We start from the raw sequence: 18,838 nt of genomic DNA on the forward strand, positions 1-18,838 counted from the left end.
AAACAATCGTGATGTTGAGTTTTAAAGCTTTTATGAGTCTCTTCTCATTTAAGAAATTTCTCCAAAGTTTTCCTTACATTTATTACAGGAAATCCTAGACATATGTGACTGAAATTTTGAAAAAATAAACGAGATTCGTGTCCTCCATCTGTATACATTACTCAAATGATCTTCAGCATGTTGGGCGTTTCTTACTTAAATTTCTTTTCAAACAATAAAAAAATTATTGATTTTATATTATAAGTTAGTACTTAGACGAAAGCATATAAGTATATCTTCCAGCTGAGGATATTAAAACTCATATTATAGAAGATGAAAGAGAGGAGAAAACATATTATGCCCTGCTGTACTTGACAAAATTGATTGGAAATGTTACAAGATTCAACAGAATTAAAAATCGAAAACATGATCAACTTGTATTGACTGTAAGCGTAAAATCATCTTCAAGAGTTTTACTGACAATCAGTAACGTAAGTATGAATTTTTGATCACTTTGAAAAAGTGTTTTGACCGTATTTTTGAAGACTGGTCCTTCTGTGCACCACCAAGCACATTTGCGACAAACACCACGCCATACATTCTTCTATACTTGAGGAAGGACTATTTGGCCGAATATTCCATATGGTCGAACAAAACATTAGGCTGCAACCCGTCTGTCCAAAAGTCATTTCGTCGAAAAAGTTGTTTGACTTAATAAGCCATTTGACCGAAAAAGTTGCTTTCTATTCATTTCCACCACGTTTTGAAATCTTTGCAGATACTCGAGTCGAATTAAGTACGAGACACTGAAGACGGCCTCACAGTTGAGGTCGAAATACGTATTTGCAAAGATTACAAAACGAGGTGGAATTGAATGGAAAGTACTAAACTCGTCTTATGACAGTTGAAGACATTCCACTAAAAGAGCTTAAATTTTTTTCTGGAAACGGTTGTTTAGCAGAAAGGGCCATTTGGTCGAAAAAGCTATTTGACCAGATAGGATATAAGGTCAAAAATGTCGTTTGACCGAACAGGTCATTTGGTCAAAAAGTGCGATTTGGCCAAAAAAGCTACGGCTGAAAATGTCATTCAGCCAAATATGGCCGAGAATGTGGTTTGGCCGAGCGGAATACGACCGTAAGTGTCGAACCTTTCGGCGAGACGTCTCACTTATCACTTCTCATTCATCACTGTAAAGAGTGAGTAGTGTGAAGTGAGTAGTAGGGCGTCTCTCTACTCACTTCCCGCTCCTCTTTTTTACAGTGAGAAGTGAGTCGTAAAAAGTGAGAAGCATGAAGTGAGTAGTGAGACGTCTTACAACTCACTTCGCGCTCTTCTCTTCTGTCTTCTTTCTCCTAATTTCTCACTTTTCAAATGACATATTCGGCCGAATAACCTATTCTGCCTAATGTATTTTTTGGCCAAATGTCCTATTCGGCTTATTGACAAATGACACAAATGACACTTTCGACCAAATGACCCGTTCGGCCAAATGACCCTTTCGGTCAAATGACCCTTTCGGTCAAATGACTCTTTCGGCCAAATGACCCGTTCGGCCAAATGACCCTTTCGGCCAAACGACTCTTTCGACCAAATGACTCTTTTGACCAAATGACCCGTTCGGCCTAACGACCCTTTCGGCCAAACGACCCTTCCGGCCAAATGACCCTTTCGGCCAAACGACCCTTATGGCCAAATGTCCCTTTCGGCCAAACGACCCTTTTGGCCAAATGACACTTTCGGCCAATTGACCCTTTCGGCCAAATGACCCTTTCGGTCAAATGACTCTTTCGGGCAAATGACCCGTTCGGCCAAACGACCCTTTCGGCCAAACGGCTCTTTCGGCCAAATGACCCTTTTGACCAATAGATCCTTTCGGCCTAATGGTCTGTTCGGCCAAATGGCATATTCGGCCAAACAACTTTCGGTCTAGTGGCACTCGGCCAAATGGGTTTCGGCCAAACGACCCTTCCCCTTTTTCAGTGGCGAGCCGCTGCTCAAAATCTGTCCATCAGTCAGGAGTTTCATAAAGATGTTTCGAAGAATTTCCTGTGAGAAGTCCAACGAACTTATGAAAAAGTATCTACACACTTAAATCATTTCACAGATTTCGGTGAATTTTGCTTCAATTCACCGAAATCTCACCAGCAGATTTGTTCGGTAATTATTTCACCGATTTTCTGCGGTATTTTCCTTTGTTCAACTGTCAAAACTACCAAAAAATCTGTAAAATTTTTACCGAACAGTTCTGCTGTTGAGATTTCGGTGAAATTTCACAGAAATCTGCGATTTATTTTAAGTGTGTAAGAAATTTCGAGAACTTTCCTAAGTAAATTAATAAAAACAATATTCCGAGAATATTCATGAATCAACTCTGACGAAATTACGGAGATTTGGCCGAGAAAATTCCGAAGAATTTTCCGAAAAATTATCCACATTTTCCCAATGAAACAAAAACGTAAACTTTCCGGAGAAAACCCTAAAAGAATTGCAATGAAAATCCCGAGAAAATTCCGATAGAATTCCCGCAAAAAATTCGAATAATTGCCCGAGGAAATCGTATAGAATTATCAAATTGGAATTGGAAATCAGGACAAAAAAATCAGAGGAAATTCTCGCGAAGGAAATTCAAAGATATATGCGAAGAAATTCCGAAAAAAAATCAAGGAAATTTTGAAGAATTGTCGGAGAAATTTCCGAAGAATATTCGAAGAATTTTGTTGGAGTTCTGGGAAAATTCCCTAGCAGCACACGTGTTCCACATAGGTTCCCGCAACTTATATGTGACTAGATTTAGTCAAATCCTAGTTGCTGCAACCAATTTTGTCTGATTTGTGCTGCTTGGGTTGTTATGGAAATCCAGAAAACTAGCGTGAGATTCCTGTGCAATAACTCCATGAGGATATTTTGAAGAAATTTCTTGGGAATTCTAATGAACGTCAAAAAATATTTCCGTTGACATTTCTACAATATCTCAAGGAAATTGAAAAAAGGAATTTTCCGAGAATATTGTAGTTTCCCGAGATGAGAGATTCAAAAATACTCACACGAAGAGCGAGAAGATTTTGGTTTTAGTAGACCCAGAAGCTTATACTCTGTCGCAGATGTACTTGCTCGAGGCCACGAATACCAAGAAAATGATAATGAACCGACCAACGTGTTATCATAGACCAGAATAAAGGAATTTCGCCTGTAGGTGCGCATGAAAAATTCATCGTTCGCTGGTTGTTGATGGAAGTTGTTGGGCAACTTATAAACCTTCAACATGATGATATGACACACCGCTCAACGTGTTTACATAATGGGGTATTCTGCTTAAAGTTACATACGTGAGGGTCTTCGTAGCGTAGGTTGATCCATAGGTGTGTACTCCAAGAAGTTCGTGGGTGACCTTCAAACCTTGAAAATAATGATAATCCACCCAACGTAATTCCATATAAAACAAAGAGGCTGTTCCGCTTGAAGCCACGCATGCTACGTTCGTTACGCTGGTTGATCCAGCGTGTTTCTATGGTCCAAAAGAAAAGTCCATCGTTATGCTGGTTAACGTGAAGGTTTATATTCCGAGGACCTTTTGGATGATCTACAAGATTATAAACCATCCAGCGTGCTTCATTGAACTAGAATGGGGGTGTACTCCACTAGAAGTCGCACATGAACAGTCCATCGTTACGCTCTGGTTGATCCGTAGCCTTATATTAGAATGCACTTTTGGATGATCTGCAAACCTTGAACAAGATGATAAACCACACAGCGTGCTTCTATGGACTAATAGGGCTACTTCGCTAGAATTCACAAGTGAGAAGTTCATCATTACTCTGGTTCATCCGTAGGTCTATTCCTCAAGGAGTCCTTGGATGACCGTTAAACTTTGTATTTCTAGTGTTGGTAGAATTATACTCAAATCTCAACCATCGAGGCTTCACGGAACATCGCGCTTGACTTTCTCAGACAGTCAAGCAACGCTTCTGTAAAGAGTTAAATGCGTCAAAACGCAATCAATGCATTCAACAATGAAGAACACGTAAAATTCATGCTATGATGCAAATCGCAAATCAAATCATGAGCAATGATCTGGGCCATGATTCTGATGGGATTTGACTCATACATATTTTAAATCGTCGATGAGGTTTGAGATTCCACCAACACTGCGTATTTCTATCGACCAGAATGGGGCTACTCCACTACAATTTACTAATGAAAAGTACATCGTTACGCTACTCCAAGGACTTCTTGGATGACATACGTACCTTGAAAATGAGAATAATGCATGCTTCTATGGACTAGAATAAGTCACCAGAAGTCACATGTGAGAAGTCCATCTCCGGTTCACCCGTAGGTCTATTTTTCAAGGAGTTCTACGATTACTCACAAACCATAAAATGATTATAAACCACCCAGCATACTTCTGTAGACCAGAGTGGTGCTCCCTTGCTTGAAGTCACTAGTGAAAAGTCCATCGTTACGCTGGTTGATCTGTAGGTCTATACTCCAAAGAGTTCGTGGATGACCCACAACTCTTGAAAATAATTATAAAGTATCCAGTGTGTTTTCTATTTATCAAAATGGGCCTATTTCGCTACAATTCACAGGTGGGAAGTCCAACGTTTTTCTGGCTGATCAGTAGGCCCATTCTTTAAGAAGGTTTTGGATCACCTGACCTGCCGATAAGGCTGATCTGGCTCCCATAGACACAAACTCATGCAGATATGGGATTTTCATGCTTGAGATGACAGTTTAACTATTGTTATGATAAATGATTCAACATTTGTCGTTGATCCACATTGTGCTGCGACGGTAGTGGTTACGCTGACTCTAGTTCCAAAAAGGCTAAACGTCGAAGGACAAAAGGTCGAAGAGACAAAATGTCAAAGGGACAAAAGGTCGAAGGTGCAAAATGTCGGGCAAAACGTCGAAAGCACAAAATTTCAAAATTTATATTTCTGTGCACATGAAAGAGACAAAATACACGTCAACAAGTTTAAAAATAGGCTTCTACAGCAAAATCTGGCTTATAACATTTCCCAGAGAATTCTCCTTCTTCATTTCATGGGCGGTTCTTTAATCAATTTACAGTGCATCGGGCGATCATTGTATGATTTTTATCAGTTGTCCCGAGAAATGAGGCTGAATAATTAGCACTTGTTAGATCGTGTACTTGTAACACGTGTCCCTTCTGTTAAAAAAGCATGATCCTCCATAATTTACAGAAACCAGGTAAGCATTATGTGGAGTCTGTGAGTGCACATTTGAGTGAAACACGGTGTTAGTTTTGGTATCTTTAAACCAGTGTCATAAAATGAGCTATTTCGCCACTAATAAGCGCGAGTTCCTATACATTATCTTTCCAACTAATCCAAATTTTCTTTCCAATGTCCATCATGAAGAAACAGAAGGTTGTCAGTATTTTGTAGCAATGAGTGTCAAATTTATTTTCCACTTCTTATCCTGTATTAGATGTGAATGCTATTGGTTTTAATTTAACGTGACGTCGTTATTGGTTTTAAATAAGAAATAAACACCACCAAATGGCCTTTTCAATCCAAATCGGTACATAGCAAAATTCATTACTTGCATATTCGGTGATTCAACCGCACGAACAATAATGTTAATTAACACTCAACCACGCATGCTGTTATATATAACGAAACTCAACCACGCGTTTGTATAACACAAACGAATGGTTACAAAAATACATCTCTTATGGTGTTCAACATGAACGAGCCTGCATGAGCGTTCCAGCACAGACAAACAGACGTAACAATAAGGAAATTCCCATCGACCATGAGCTCAACGGTCGTTTTAAATTCAACTGCTCACGAGTTTCACATCCAGGAGCGCACGCATCGTATTTCTTTCTATTTGACATCTCACTCTAGCGCCTTTTGTTGACATTGTCGTACTAAACTTTGTTTCGTATAACACGCACGTTAGGTGGTGGTAAAATAGCTGGGCGATGGATTTTAAAACAAATTGTTCTGGCTGTTACGTCTGTTTGTCTGTGGTTACAGTATCGCGCGTGTCTCGAACGGTTTTAATCGTGGTTGGTCATATGCATATTACATATTGGTGGTAAGATTTTGTGTAGAAATGAGGGGTTATTCAATCATGATGTCACAGGTTTAAGGGGGAGGGGTCTAAAATTCTGTGACAGTACATATACTAGGTATACCAAAAACCGTGACAGAGGGGGGAAGGGGTGGCAGAAATCTCAAAAAGTAGTGGACGTCATATTTGAATCGCGCCTAAGAGGTTGTCGGTTCAAGTCTAGATTGGGTAATCGTTCTCACGAACAGTCTTCAGGTCAGATATCTAAATCGCTCAAGAAGGTATCTCATACTTGATCTCGTATACATTGATTCCATTATAAGTTGTTGAAAATATGACCAATCTTTCAATCATTTGACGTGGACGGTACCTAAATCATAGTTTTGCTTTATATTATTCTCAAGACTATGGCTTTTCAATTTGAATCAATTTTGTAATTTCGACCTTTTGTCCCTTCGACCTTTTGTCCTTTCAAAATTTTGTCCTTTTGACCTTTTGTCCCTTCGACCTTTTGTCTTTCGACCTTTTGTCTTTCGACTTTTTGTCCTTCGACTATTTGTCATAGATTCTCAATTGGGTCCTAAAGCCCTACATCGTTTATTGTTGCAAACGATAGTGCATCGGTCAAGAATAAGGCATTTTATGAGACAGATCGAAACAGCTCTATCTTTCTCGTGTTTATCTACTTTGACAATTAGTGGGAGCCCGTTTGTTTGGTTATTTCGCGCTGAACATTTCAATGAGTCGGACCATCAATTCCACCTATTTTACTTTACGGTTTCTACAGCTTAAAAAGCTTTTCATACGATATCCGACACGTTATAACGTCCGACATGTTATAAAAATTCTGGTAAAAGTCTAAATCAGTAAAAATAATATTTAGGTATTTAAGACAGTTTAAGGCAATATTTGGACTGTGTAACTAGAGTCCTATAAGAAGAGTAACGTCATGTGTCACGTTTGACAGGTCTCCTGCTCGTTTGGAACGCGCATTTGTATGGAACTGACAGACGATTCTGTTCCAATTCTGACACTTGACGACACTGTTATTATAGTCACTGTATGTGTAACATGTCAGAACGAATGAACCATCAGCCCAACACAAGTGCCCTGCGGTGTTTTGCTAGTGCGTTTGAAACGCCAAACAAGACCGAAAATGCCGAGGAATTGGGTCCTAAAGCCCTACCTCGTTTATAGCTGCAAACGATAGTGCATCGGTCAAGAAGATTTCAGAACGAATCAACCATCAGCCCAAAACGTCAGGCCCATATATTAACTGTCAAAGGTTGAGTCAAGTGCCCTGCGGTGTTTTGCTAGTGCGTTTGAATCCTTACGTCAAACAAGACCGAAAATGTCGAGGAAGCATTTTTCATCTATTTTCAAATTTCAAATTAAACAATGTTCCTTACAATTTTTGAGTCAAAAGAAAAACTGACGCGTTCAGGATGATTAACTTCATTGTTCCCTGAAATAAAATCAAATACCAGTTCTTCATTCTAGGACCCAATTATCATATACCTCAATGTCATCTAGGTATTTTTAAATTTAAAATTAAACAATGTTCCTTTCGGGTTTTTGCGTCGAAAGAAGAACTGACGCATTCAGGATGATTAACTTCATCTTTCCCTGAAAAAAAAAAAACGGATATCGATTCTTCATTTTAGGACCCAATTTAAAATACCTTTTTTTAATGAAACGCGTCAAAAACACGTTTTTGTTTATTGTTTGTATGTATATAGAGTGTCAAGCCCGATCTATAACGACTCCTCAGAGCTTCTGACCTATATAGAAGATGCCATCATCAGCGTCTTACTGGTCTGCTCATAGACAAATACTCTTGTAGTACGCCCAGGCAAAAAAAAATAGCTCCGGTGCCTCAGTCATACTTAGAGACAATCTTCTTGGAATCCAAAAGTAAATGCACTCGCGTTTTCATACGGAAGCAACGCACAATTATTGTCATTTGTATAATTCCACGCATGCTGCGACGCAGCAAAGCAGAAATAATAAAAATGACAGTTGTGCGTTGTTTCTGTGGCTGTATTCCACTAAAAGAGCTTACACACTTAATTTATTTTAACGGGCTCGGTAGACGAATTACCGATGTCTCAACAGCTGAGCTCTCGGTAGTCCGCTCAGTGAAAAAGTTCAATATTTTACCGAGTCCTCGGTTTGCTGTTCAGATGGTGGAATGTCAAACATTACTGATAAGATCTGTAAAAACTAGTGAGCGCTCAGTAAAAATATACCGAAGAAGCTGTAAAAAGAATACAGACCTCGGTTATGAATATTACCGAGAAAAATGTATAGAGCTTGCTGACGTTTGATCATCTTTCTCTTGCACGCGCACATGATGGATAGGATTTGTTTTCATCGGGAAACGCTTCGGAAGCGTTTCTCGATGAAAACAAATCCTATCCCCTCCCTGCGCATGCAAGAGAAAGATAATTAATAAAAAGAAGTAAAAAACGTTTTTGATCGAAATGTGTTTATTCATTTCCAAGAATGGTAAATGTAGATATACATCGTATAGAAACAAATTCAACCGAGCCGATTACAAAAACATCTTTAATGTATAAAGGATTTGAGAGTTGGGCCATATAGTTCATGTCAAATCCTGCCGCTACCAATGCCGTTCCGTTCCATTACGTTCGGTGTGGGTGGTTCAGCAGATACAACGGTGAGCATCAAAGCAAGTGGATAGATCAAAAGGAAGATCATCTGCAGAACTCCCGTTGACTGCTTGATTGGCCGCTTTGGACCGAACAACATACTGACGGCAACAATATACAACATTCTGTTTTTGATCCCCGGTCTGGCGCTTATTCCACTTCCTGAAAATTTAAGTATATTTATATTATATTTTATGTGGGCTGTTAGTTGGATCGGTTCTACTTACCGAATTATTCTCAAGAAAATAGTATTTGTTTGATTAAAACCACATTAAACCTCGTGCACAAAGTAACAGTTTAAAACCCAGAAAAGTTTCAAAATACAATATGGCGTCTCATCAAAGTGCCATGTGAGTCCTGAACGGGGTTCTATCACAAACGCCCGAATGACACTCGCCCGAGTTCCATTCGCCCGAATGACAAACGCTCGAATAGACCAAACGCCCGAAAAAACCATTCGCCCGAATGGACCACTCGCCCGAAAAGACCATTCGCCCGAATGGATCATTCGCCCGAATAGACTATATGCCCGAATAAACTCTTCACCTTACTTGATGAAAAGATTTTTTGTGACTAATAAAAAGAAATAGTATATTTGATTTCCTACTTATCTCATATTTTGTTGTAAACATCTCTCACATGTATCTAAATATTCGTTTCGTTTATGTGTGAAATAATTAGAAAAATAACGATGTTATGTACTTTCTTTTTCATAATATTCAAATAATGACTTGATTTCTTTATATATGTATGCATAAAATCCTTTAATGTAGCTTCACACCTCGGGAATTCGGCCCGCAATTTTTTTCCCCAGGGCACAGGGACCAAAATCCGGCAGAAAACTTTCCCGAGGTGTAAAGCACCATTTAACATTGATTATAAGAAAAATATATTAAGCTCTTTTAGTGGAATGTATTCAACCGTCTAAGACGAATTAAGTACTCTCCATTAAATTCCACCAGTTATTTTCGATATCTTTGCAGATACGTATTTCGACCACAACTGTGTGGTCGTCTTCAGTGTCTCGTACTTCTACTCATCACTGTCTTGCAATCCATTCACATAGAAAAAAAAGTCAGTCTCAATCGCTCAGCATTGTTGAGAGAATCAGATATTAAAATATGTTTTATGTTTGCTGGTCACCTATACCGGTCCACAAGCATCCTGAAATGAATCAAAATCTAATAATTAGAGCTGTCGCGAAAAATAACGTTGCAAGGGTATTTATTTAAACCAATTGCAAAAATAAGGGAGCAACTAGGAATTCGCCCTTCTTTTCTTCATACATTGTTCTTTCTAAATGTATTGAAGACATGATTTCTTCCCTAAGTATTAAGGTTCAAGCAAAATTCGTTTTTAAGATAAGCAAAAACGAGCCACGTCGTATAATATAACGCCGGTGACGACGTGATGTACCCTTATAGCCATCAGAATGTGACGATATATATGTGCATATCGACAGATGATATATGACAACATTGGACGCAGAACCTTTTTTGCGATCGACTATCCATGGTAATGATGGGACGATCTTGCTATTTCCTTCAACACATCATTCAGTGTTGTAAGCACAAGCCAAGATTTGGATAATTGACGGAACATTCACAACAATTTGCTCAAGTGTTCACAATTCACGGAACTGTAAGCGAAGGTCAATACCGTCGATTCGTTCCCTTGGTATTAATGCTAAAACACGGGAGCGTATGATACAGGCTTTTGTTCATTAATGGAACAAAATTTATCAATATACGTTAGATCCAATCGGCATACGGGAAGGATTACAAAATACAGACTTCAACTTGCCTATAAAAAGTTAGACATTCAAGGAGGTTCGCAAATCTTGCCCGAAGAAACGTAATTATTTTCTATGTAAGCAAGTATTATGTGAATGGGGTGTACCCGTTAGGCATAATGAGCGTTATACATAAATGACCCAAAGAACAGCCTATGACATAAAGAAGGCAGAATTATGCCAGACAACCATTATGCCTAACGTACATTATCCTTAACGTCCGTAATGCGTAACGTCCATCATGGCTAACGTACTTATGCTTAACGTAGTGGACTCATGTGAATGGTCGCCAATCAACGCACAAAAAGACCACTAGAGACCCACTTTTCTCCCCTTCACTATGGTCGGTCTATGAAAATACCCTAAGGGACCGTACACATATTACGTAAGCACTTATGGGGGGAGGGGGGTTGGTCAATATCTTACGCTCCATATAAATAAAAAATCTTTTGTATGAAAAAAATCTTACAAGAGGTGAGGGGGGTCGAAAAACCCAGAAAAATTGCTTACGTAATAAGTGTACGACCCCTAAACAGTATTCCTCGAACTTCCAAAAACATAATAGGGAGGCACAATAAGTGGAATACGCTTTTGAAACGAGGAAGTCTTACGTTTTACAGCGTTCCAAAACAGTTACAACTAGAAGAAAGAAATGCGACCACTGATACCCTACGACCACTGCAGGCTAAGAATGAATGAAAAACTAGACAAACAGGAACGCTCATATATTCCAGGTTATTGGCATATATTTTCTTTTAATATGATTAGAAAAAATAACATGTTGGTATAGAATCTGGAGATATATATGACCTATTCGGGCGAATGGTCCATTCGGGCGAACGGTCCATTCGGGCGAGTGGTCCATTCGGGCGAATGGTCTTTTCGGGCGTTTGGTCTTTTCGGGCGTTTGGTCTTTTCGGGCGAATGGAATTCGGGCGACTGTTACATTCGGGCGTTTGTCATTCGGGCGAATGGAATTCGGGCGAGTGTCATTCGGGCGTTTGTGATAGAATCCTGAACGGACCTCGGTGAAAGTATAACCGAAAGGTCAGCAAAGCCTACTGTTTGCTCGGTATTTTGTTTTGACAACTACAAACAAACTGAGCAACTCGGTTATCTATTTTACCGATGTTCTGTAAATTGCATTACATTGCTGATAGATTGGTATAATTTATTACAAAAATCAGTATACTTTTAAAAGCTAACTGACCTCTCGGTTCATTTTCATGTTTACCGGATAAAACCAATAAAAAAAAATTACCGAGGTGAAATTATCGATTTTAGTATGTAGTTTCCTTGCTTCAAAAAGGTTTCGGTCGTTTTTTTAGAGTTGTTTCAACTTGCGCCCTCTCCGAAGCTGACTAGATGAAATGAAAACTTAAAATTTATTGTTGAATAAAGTTTTCTATTTTGAATACTAATGGCGGTCACATTTATGGATATACTAATCAAACCCCAACCAATAGATCACTTTTCTTCTATGGAAACTACTTCACGAATCAACAAACTTCCTTCGTTCCAACATAAACTCTCTATTGTGGCTTGAGAAGCGTAGAATTTCTAATTTCGTCAGCGATTGTTCATTCAGTATCATCTAGATTCACATGTGTTGTATAACTAATGTCAACATTCAACAGTAGCAATGACTGGTAAGCGGAAACCTAGAGATCAAAAATGTTTCCTTCGAAACATGAAACGGAAGCAACTCATTTATCATATAGTTGAAGATGAATAACTGTGTAAGTGTGGCCCAAATGATGAGTACCGGACAAAAGACATACCCCAGCCAACACAAAGTCGCATATGCTAGCGTATAAGTGTACAAGGTGGAGGCGATATAGGCGCATTCCTCCTTTTGACTGCATGCAAAGTGCACGTATATGGCCTCCACTTTGTACACTTATTCGCTATGATATACGATCTTGTGTTTGCTGGGACGCCATTGAACAATCTGATTGTTGAGAAGTTCAACTCGGGTAGATATTTGGAAAGAGGACTAATTAAATACACATATGAGATACGACTTGTTAAGTGGAGGCAACTTACATAAGACATATGAGTCACATGCAATGGATGTGCTGGACAGATTAAAATTATGATGAAGTGGCAGTGAAAAATTATTATGCAGATGTCATGAAAAAAATCTAGCAAAAAGTATTTTGAATTTCGCGTTCTCTTATTTGTTGATAATCTTTTGTCCAGTACCGCATAATCTTCTCAATTATTTTGTTTCAAGGGTCTTTGCTTTCAACTGTATGAATGGCTCTTGAATGTATCGTTCCTTCGAATAACTATCGCCGATCATACTTTCAATGATTGATTAGATAACATGAAACATCTAAAAATGCGATTCGTATTTGCTGCGTTCTTTTCTCCTCTGGTGGAAGTAACCACCAGCCGTACATCTTTATCCGGTCAAGACTTACCTAACTTACAATAGGGTATGTGTGTATGCATAACACATATGTATGATGATTATCGCAATGAACAAATACAACACTACATAGGGTAACGCTTGTTATGACTTTTTGTTTTATCCTCATTTTTTAAATCGATTTCGATACTATGCAACTCTACAAGTTGGAAATATAGGAACAAGGTGGGAAAGGTGCCTAACGATCAATATAATGCAACTTACAGCTACGGGGAAATCTATCTGAATTATGGCTAATCATGTTTTGTATAAGTCGATATATCTACTAGAGGGTTGAATATTAATTTCGTTTGTGAAGAACTTACGGAACTAGGAAATGATTCTGCCAATCCGTGTTTTTTTCCTCTACTCAATTCAGCAATGATCAACATTGAGCTGTTCTCTCGGTTGGGTTTCGGATTTTTCTCGGGTTTCCACAACTTGGTTAGCTTAATCACGGCCAATGTAACCCACGCGTTTGTGTTAAGTCATTAGTTCTCTAAATGTTAGTTATTGGATTTCTTCCGCTTTCGCGCCTAATATGGGTAACAACGGGACGCATAAAATATGCTAAGGGGACGTGAATCAACGATCATGGGATGGTAATGATAACGCTTTTTAGATTGTAATTTTATTATTTAAATTGTGAATCATGATAAAACGTGTTATGCATTGATAAGTGTTTATTGGGAGATAAACTACCGATTGAGTCCTGACATTTATGACTGGTTATGTTAGCGATCAACGATTGTCATTCACTATTTGTATTATATTGGAAATAAAAAAAATATAAGAAAAAAATAAAATAATTTTTAATATACATATAAATATAATGGATTGCAAACTAATTTATAATATAAATTATAATCCTTTCACTTATAGATAATAGTTTTGAAAGAGAAATCTGACGAAGCAAAAAAAGGACCCCCTTCGTCACTTTTTATTTCCACCAGTTATTATGCTGTTCGGGAGAGATCCACTTACCTTCTAGCCCAGCTCAGTGCATGAGATTTCAGAAGATTATCTCTGTTTGATACCCATATTCGATAAAACTCGTTGCATTGTTACAAGAAGGGATGCGATGCACAAACAGCTGGTCTTCATTCGCCCACGCTGTGTTCAAAGCGGAAAAAGATTAGCAGGGAAAACAGATCGTCCAGTTGTCGTAAGGGATGGATCTTTCAACTCCGAGTCGCTTCAGTCCTGGAATTCTTACACGCTAACCACCTTTAAAACGACGTCGCGATGAAAGCTTACACATCAGCGAATCTCTTACATACCAGCGGAACTAGAGCGAGTGTTTGCTCTGTTTCTGCAAAGGTTATTACTGTCCCTGCACCCGTTGAGCAGTTCTGGTTGTACCTCTCAAGAATACATCCCAGGGTGTAATACGAGTCCATCAAGAAACTAATAAGGGAATGTGTCCAGTGCGAAGATCCTGTAAAGGTTATTCCAGTAGTGGAGAAGGTTGCCGATGTCAGCAGAATAAGCGTCGTTTCGTTCAAGGTCAGAATGGCTGTAATACTAACGGAAGTTGCACTCAGCCCAGACATCTAGTTGACAGGAATATTCTTCCGAGAGTTACAGGACCACTCAAAAAACCTATGGATGCCTAGTGTGAACTCGCCTTCTACATGTTGATCGCAAGTCACTGAAATACCGCCAAATATTCTGCCATGAAGACTCAGCAACACCCAGACGCTCCGTAGAAAGCTTGTTGGAAGCCCCTGATCGCCCAATCCAGTCCCACTCTCTGCTGCCTTTGATTATCATAAACGTCTGAGTCCTGCGATTGGTGGTGGAAAAGGGATCTTCAACCTTGCAAGTATACAGCACCACAGACCAAACCGCTCTCTGATCCGTCTCCCGTTCCGCGTGCGTATGATTTGGGGGGTAAGGTATTCGAAACTCCGTCTCCAGGCGCTCTGAACCAATGTTACGACATCGTCGTGCTTGTAGAGACTTGGCTAGATTATAGAACGCTTACTGGTACCGTTTTCGGAGACGGCTACGAGCTATTCCAATGTGACCGCAACTTAATCAACATAGCGAAAGCTATAGGAGACGGAGTGCTTGTCACTGCTAGTACGAGACTAACGGTGAAAGCCATCGAGGATGACGCCTTGAATTCCGTCGAGTAGGTTTGGGTATCCATTGCTCTCAAAACCCATCACCTGTTACTCTGTGCTGCCTACATTACTCTAGATCGTACTCGGGATCTTCAACTCATTGATACACATTGTCGGTCAGTTAGTATTGTGTCGAGCAACAAACTTGTAATGTTGGGGGACTTCAACCTTGCAGGCCTTGCTTGGAATTCGAATCATAGTGGTTTCCTCTGATGCGCTCTCCACTTTTCATCCTGGAGCCATCACGTTTCTTGACAGCTATAGTTCTGAAGATATGTTCCAGACCAACAACATGACTAGTGCAAAAAATCGCTTCTTGGGTATCTGCTTTGTGAGCTTTTATACTGCCCCTTTCTTTTCAACTGTAACCGAACCATCACTAGAGGTTGTTCCACATCATCCCGCATTAGTTATCACGGTCAAGGATTATAGCTCTCTTGAATTCTCCATCACTTTAACGGCATACGATTTTTGGAAGGCAGACCATCATAGTATGCCAGCTGTATTATCTAATTTAGATTGTTTTTGACACAACGATTTCCGCATCAAGATTAACCCTCAAGGCCTGAACGTACGATTCTTGCTTTCAATTAATCATTTAAAAAATCATAACTTCTGCATTTCTCTCTAGGTTCCGCAAATATTCCGGGGTGCACTGGGGTAGGTTTTTTGGCACCCTTAGGAACTCTTGTTTTATTATTATTATTATTTATTCAGACTAAGGCCGAAGTGGCCTGTGCGGTATATAAGAGTCTTCTCCATTCGGCTCGGTCCATGGCTACACGTCGCCAACCACGCAGTCTACGGAGGGTCCGCAAGTCATCTTCCACCTGATCGATCCACCTTGCCCGCTGCGCACCTCGCCTTCTTGTGCCCTTCGGATCGTTGTCGAGAACCATTTTCACCGGGTTACTGTCCGATATTCTGGCTACGTGCCCGGGCCACCGCAGTCGTCCGATTTTCGCGGTGTGAACGATTGATGGTTCTCCCAACAGCTGATGCAACTCTTGTTTAGCACTTCTATAAATCAACGTGCGACATTTCAAATTTGATAGTTTTGCAAAACAAAATCAATGGAGCTCATTTTGAGGGTTTCTGGGCAAGTTGGGCATGTTCCGAAATCTCCCGGACTGATGGCTCCTTTGGAAATAGCCATTTTTGATAAGCTATAAAGCCTTGATTATGACATTGTTAGTTATTCGACATATTTGACATGTTTCGAAACATTCCGGAGGAAATACATATTTCTACCATTTTCAAACCTCAGCCTACGGTAGTTTTGTATTCAAAATTAGATCAATAAAATCCATATAGAGGATTATTGCATATATTAAACATCCTCATGAGTAGGAAACCCATTAAGACATCGCAGCAGAGGCAGACCCAGAGGCTCATGGCGGCGAAGCCTCAATAAAGAAATAAAAGAAGTCGACCGAAATCTAAATTGGCGACAGGTTAAAGTTATAGTCGGACATCGCTCAGGATGGAGATCCTTCAAGTCGGCCCTTTGCACCACCGGGCGAAGGTGAACAGGACCCATAAGTAAGTAAGTCATGAAAAGGAAAAGTCCTTTGTAGAAAAGAACCATTGCTACATCAGTAAAAAATCCAATTTTACAACAAGTAAAACATCATGACTGTTTATTTCCTTATATGCAAATTTATGAAGTTTGACTTGTTGCAACATAGCAAATTGAGTAAACGGATTTCCAAATACGTATGCGTGCCTCGTAATGACTTGCAAGCTTCTAAGGATCAATTAAGCTATCGAAGGCCCCGAGACAATTTATCAAAATTTGAAAAGGATGTTAAAACATTTTGTTTTTTTTTTTGTCATTTTTAACAGACTTTCAACAGACCTTCCCAGTAATCCGGGCTACTGAGGTAACACCATAGGTTATTTTGTTGAAGATCCAGACTTTCGGATGATTCCAAGACATGACCAACTTACCTAAAGACCGCAGAATCACCTGATTCATCGCCTGTTGGAGATGTCATCCCCCTAGTCCTCCCTACCCAGTCGTGCTTGCAGCACGTTGCCGCCATCAAAATCGTTCTGGCCACCCTTCCACCCTTCTAATACAGGCAAATTTTCAATCAGCAATAAACTTCTGCCACTGTATCAACTTTCGACTTTCAGTGCACTTCACGCCAAACAACCGATCGTTAGTTTTGATAACATCACCGAAACAACTGATCATAGTTTTTCAACTATGCAATCCGCAAACATCATCAAGTTACCGCAGTTTCTGTATCCGCTAATACAGCAAGTTTAGAGCGAATCACTGGAGCATCGGCCAAGACCATCCCGGAACGCACTGCCTGTAGCTCATTGAAAGCCCCTAGTCCTTTCGACCCAGTCGTGCTTGCTACTCGTTGCCGCCACCAAAGTCGTTCTGGTCATGTGGTCGAGGATGGTGTCGGAGTCTTTGTTGAAGTTGTCGGTATCCCTGTCTCTTCTTATGCAGAGAATTTTGAAAACCCGAGAACGAATTTGGATTCACCAGGACGCAATGTAAACAGTGTTTTGGAAGCCCTGGACCCCACCCGACCCAGTCGTGCCTGATATTGCATCCTGCATTCTGAACCGTTTTGGTCCTGCGGTCGAGGATGGTGAAAGGGGCTTCCAGCCTGTGTTGTCAGGCAAGTACGCTTCAAGTCGTGAGATGCTTCCTCAAATAACAGCTCGTCTGCACCTGCTGCTGCTGATCCCGCTGATTCGGATGCCTCTTCAACACCTAGCTGTTCAGATCTTGCGGTCGCTAACAATGACGTGGTTTACCGCTCTCCTACCACAACTGATCCACTCCAGTATCCCAGTACACTGAATTCACAACGCAACGAAAACGGTGGTTTGCCCATTTATTTCGTACCAAAATCGATGACTTCTTTTTGACAATACGCGAAGGGGATTACGATGTCGTTGTATTGACCGAAACTTGGATCGACGACGCCATACACGCAGCACAGCTTTTTGGGTGTCACTACACGGTGTTTAGAACCAATCACAATCCTTTGAATTGCCGTAAAACCCGTGGTGATGGTGTATTCATCGCAGTTTTGTCGAAGTTTAATTGTGTCCGTGAACCTACTGTCGTCAGTGATACCCTCGAACAGTTGTGGGTTCGAGTGAATATGCCTAGATACATTAGCAGCATTGCCACCTGATCGCATGAATAATCTTGATGATATTCAACGCCATCTAGAATCAATCGAAACGGTTTCTTCTACTCTTGGAGCTAACGACAAGGCCCTGCTGCTCGATGACTATAATCAATCTGCGATTCGATGGTTTTCGGCCGATAACTCTTATCCGTCTGTTGACTTGATCCGTTCTCGACTATCTGGCGTCAGCTATGCATTGTTAGATGGACTCAATTTCTATGGATTGACTCAGAACAACTCTATTGCTAACTCAAATGATCGTGTACTTGATTTCGTACTGGCAAACGATGCAGTGCTGCCAAACTGCACAATTTACCATGCTGTTGAACCGTTGACACCTGTTGATGTCAACCACACCGCATACCTCGAAGTGATCGTATGTGCCTCCAATTACTTTTGAGTCTGGCCATGATTCGAGCAGTTATGACTTTCGAAAAGCAGATTACTCCGCGCTGAATGAAATGCTACTTGCAGTTGATTGGGGTCGCAGCATTCATGTAATTGCGTTGACGATGCCGTGATTTTTTTCACCGATATTATTGATCGTGCATTTGCTATTCATGTTCCGATTGTTGAACCAGTACGAAAGCCCGCTGGTCAAACAACAGATTACGAACACTTAAGCGCCATCGTTCCTCTAA

The sequence above is a fragment of the Armigeres subalbatus genome, chromosome 3 (assembly GCF_024139115.2).
Source record: "Armigeres subalbatus isolate Guangzhou_Male chromosome 3, GZ_Asu_2, whole genome shotgun sequence".
NCBI classification, from domain to species: Eukaryota; Metazoa; Arthropoda; class Insecta; order Diptera; family Culicidae; genus Armigeres; species Armigeres subalbatus.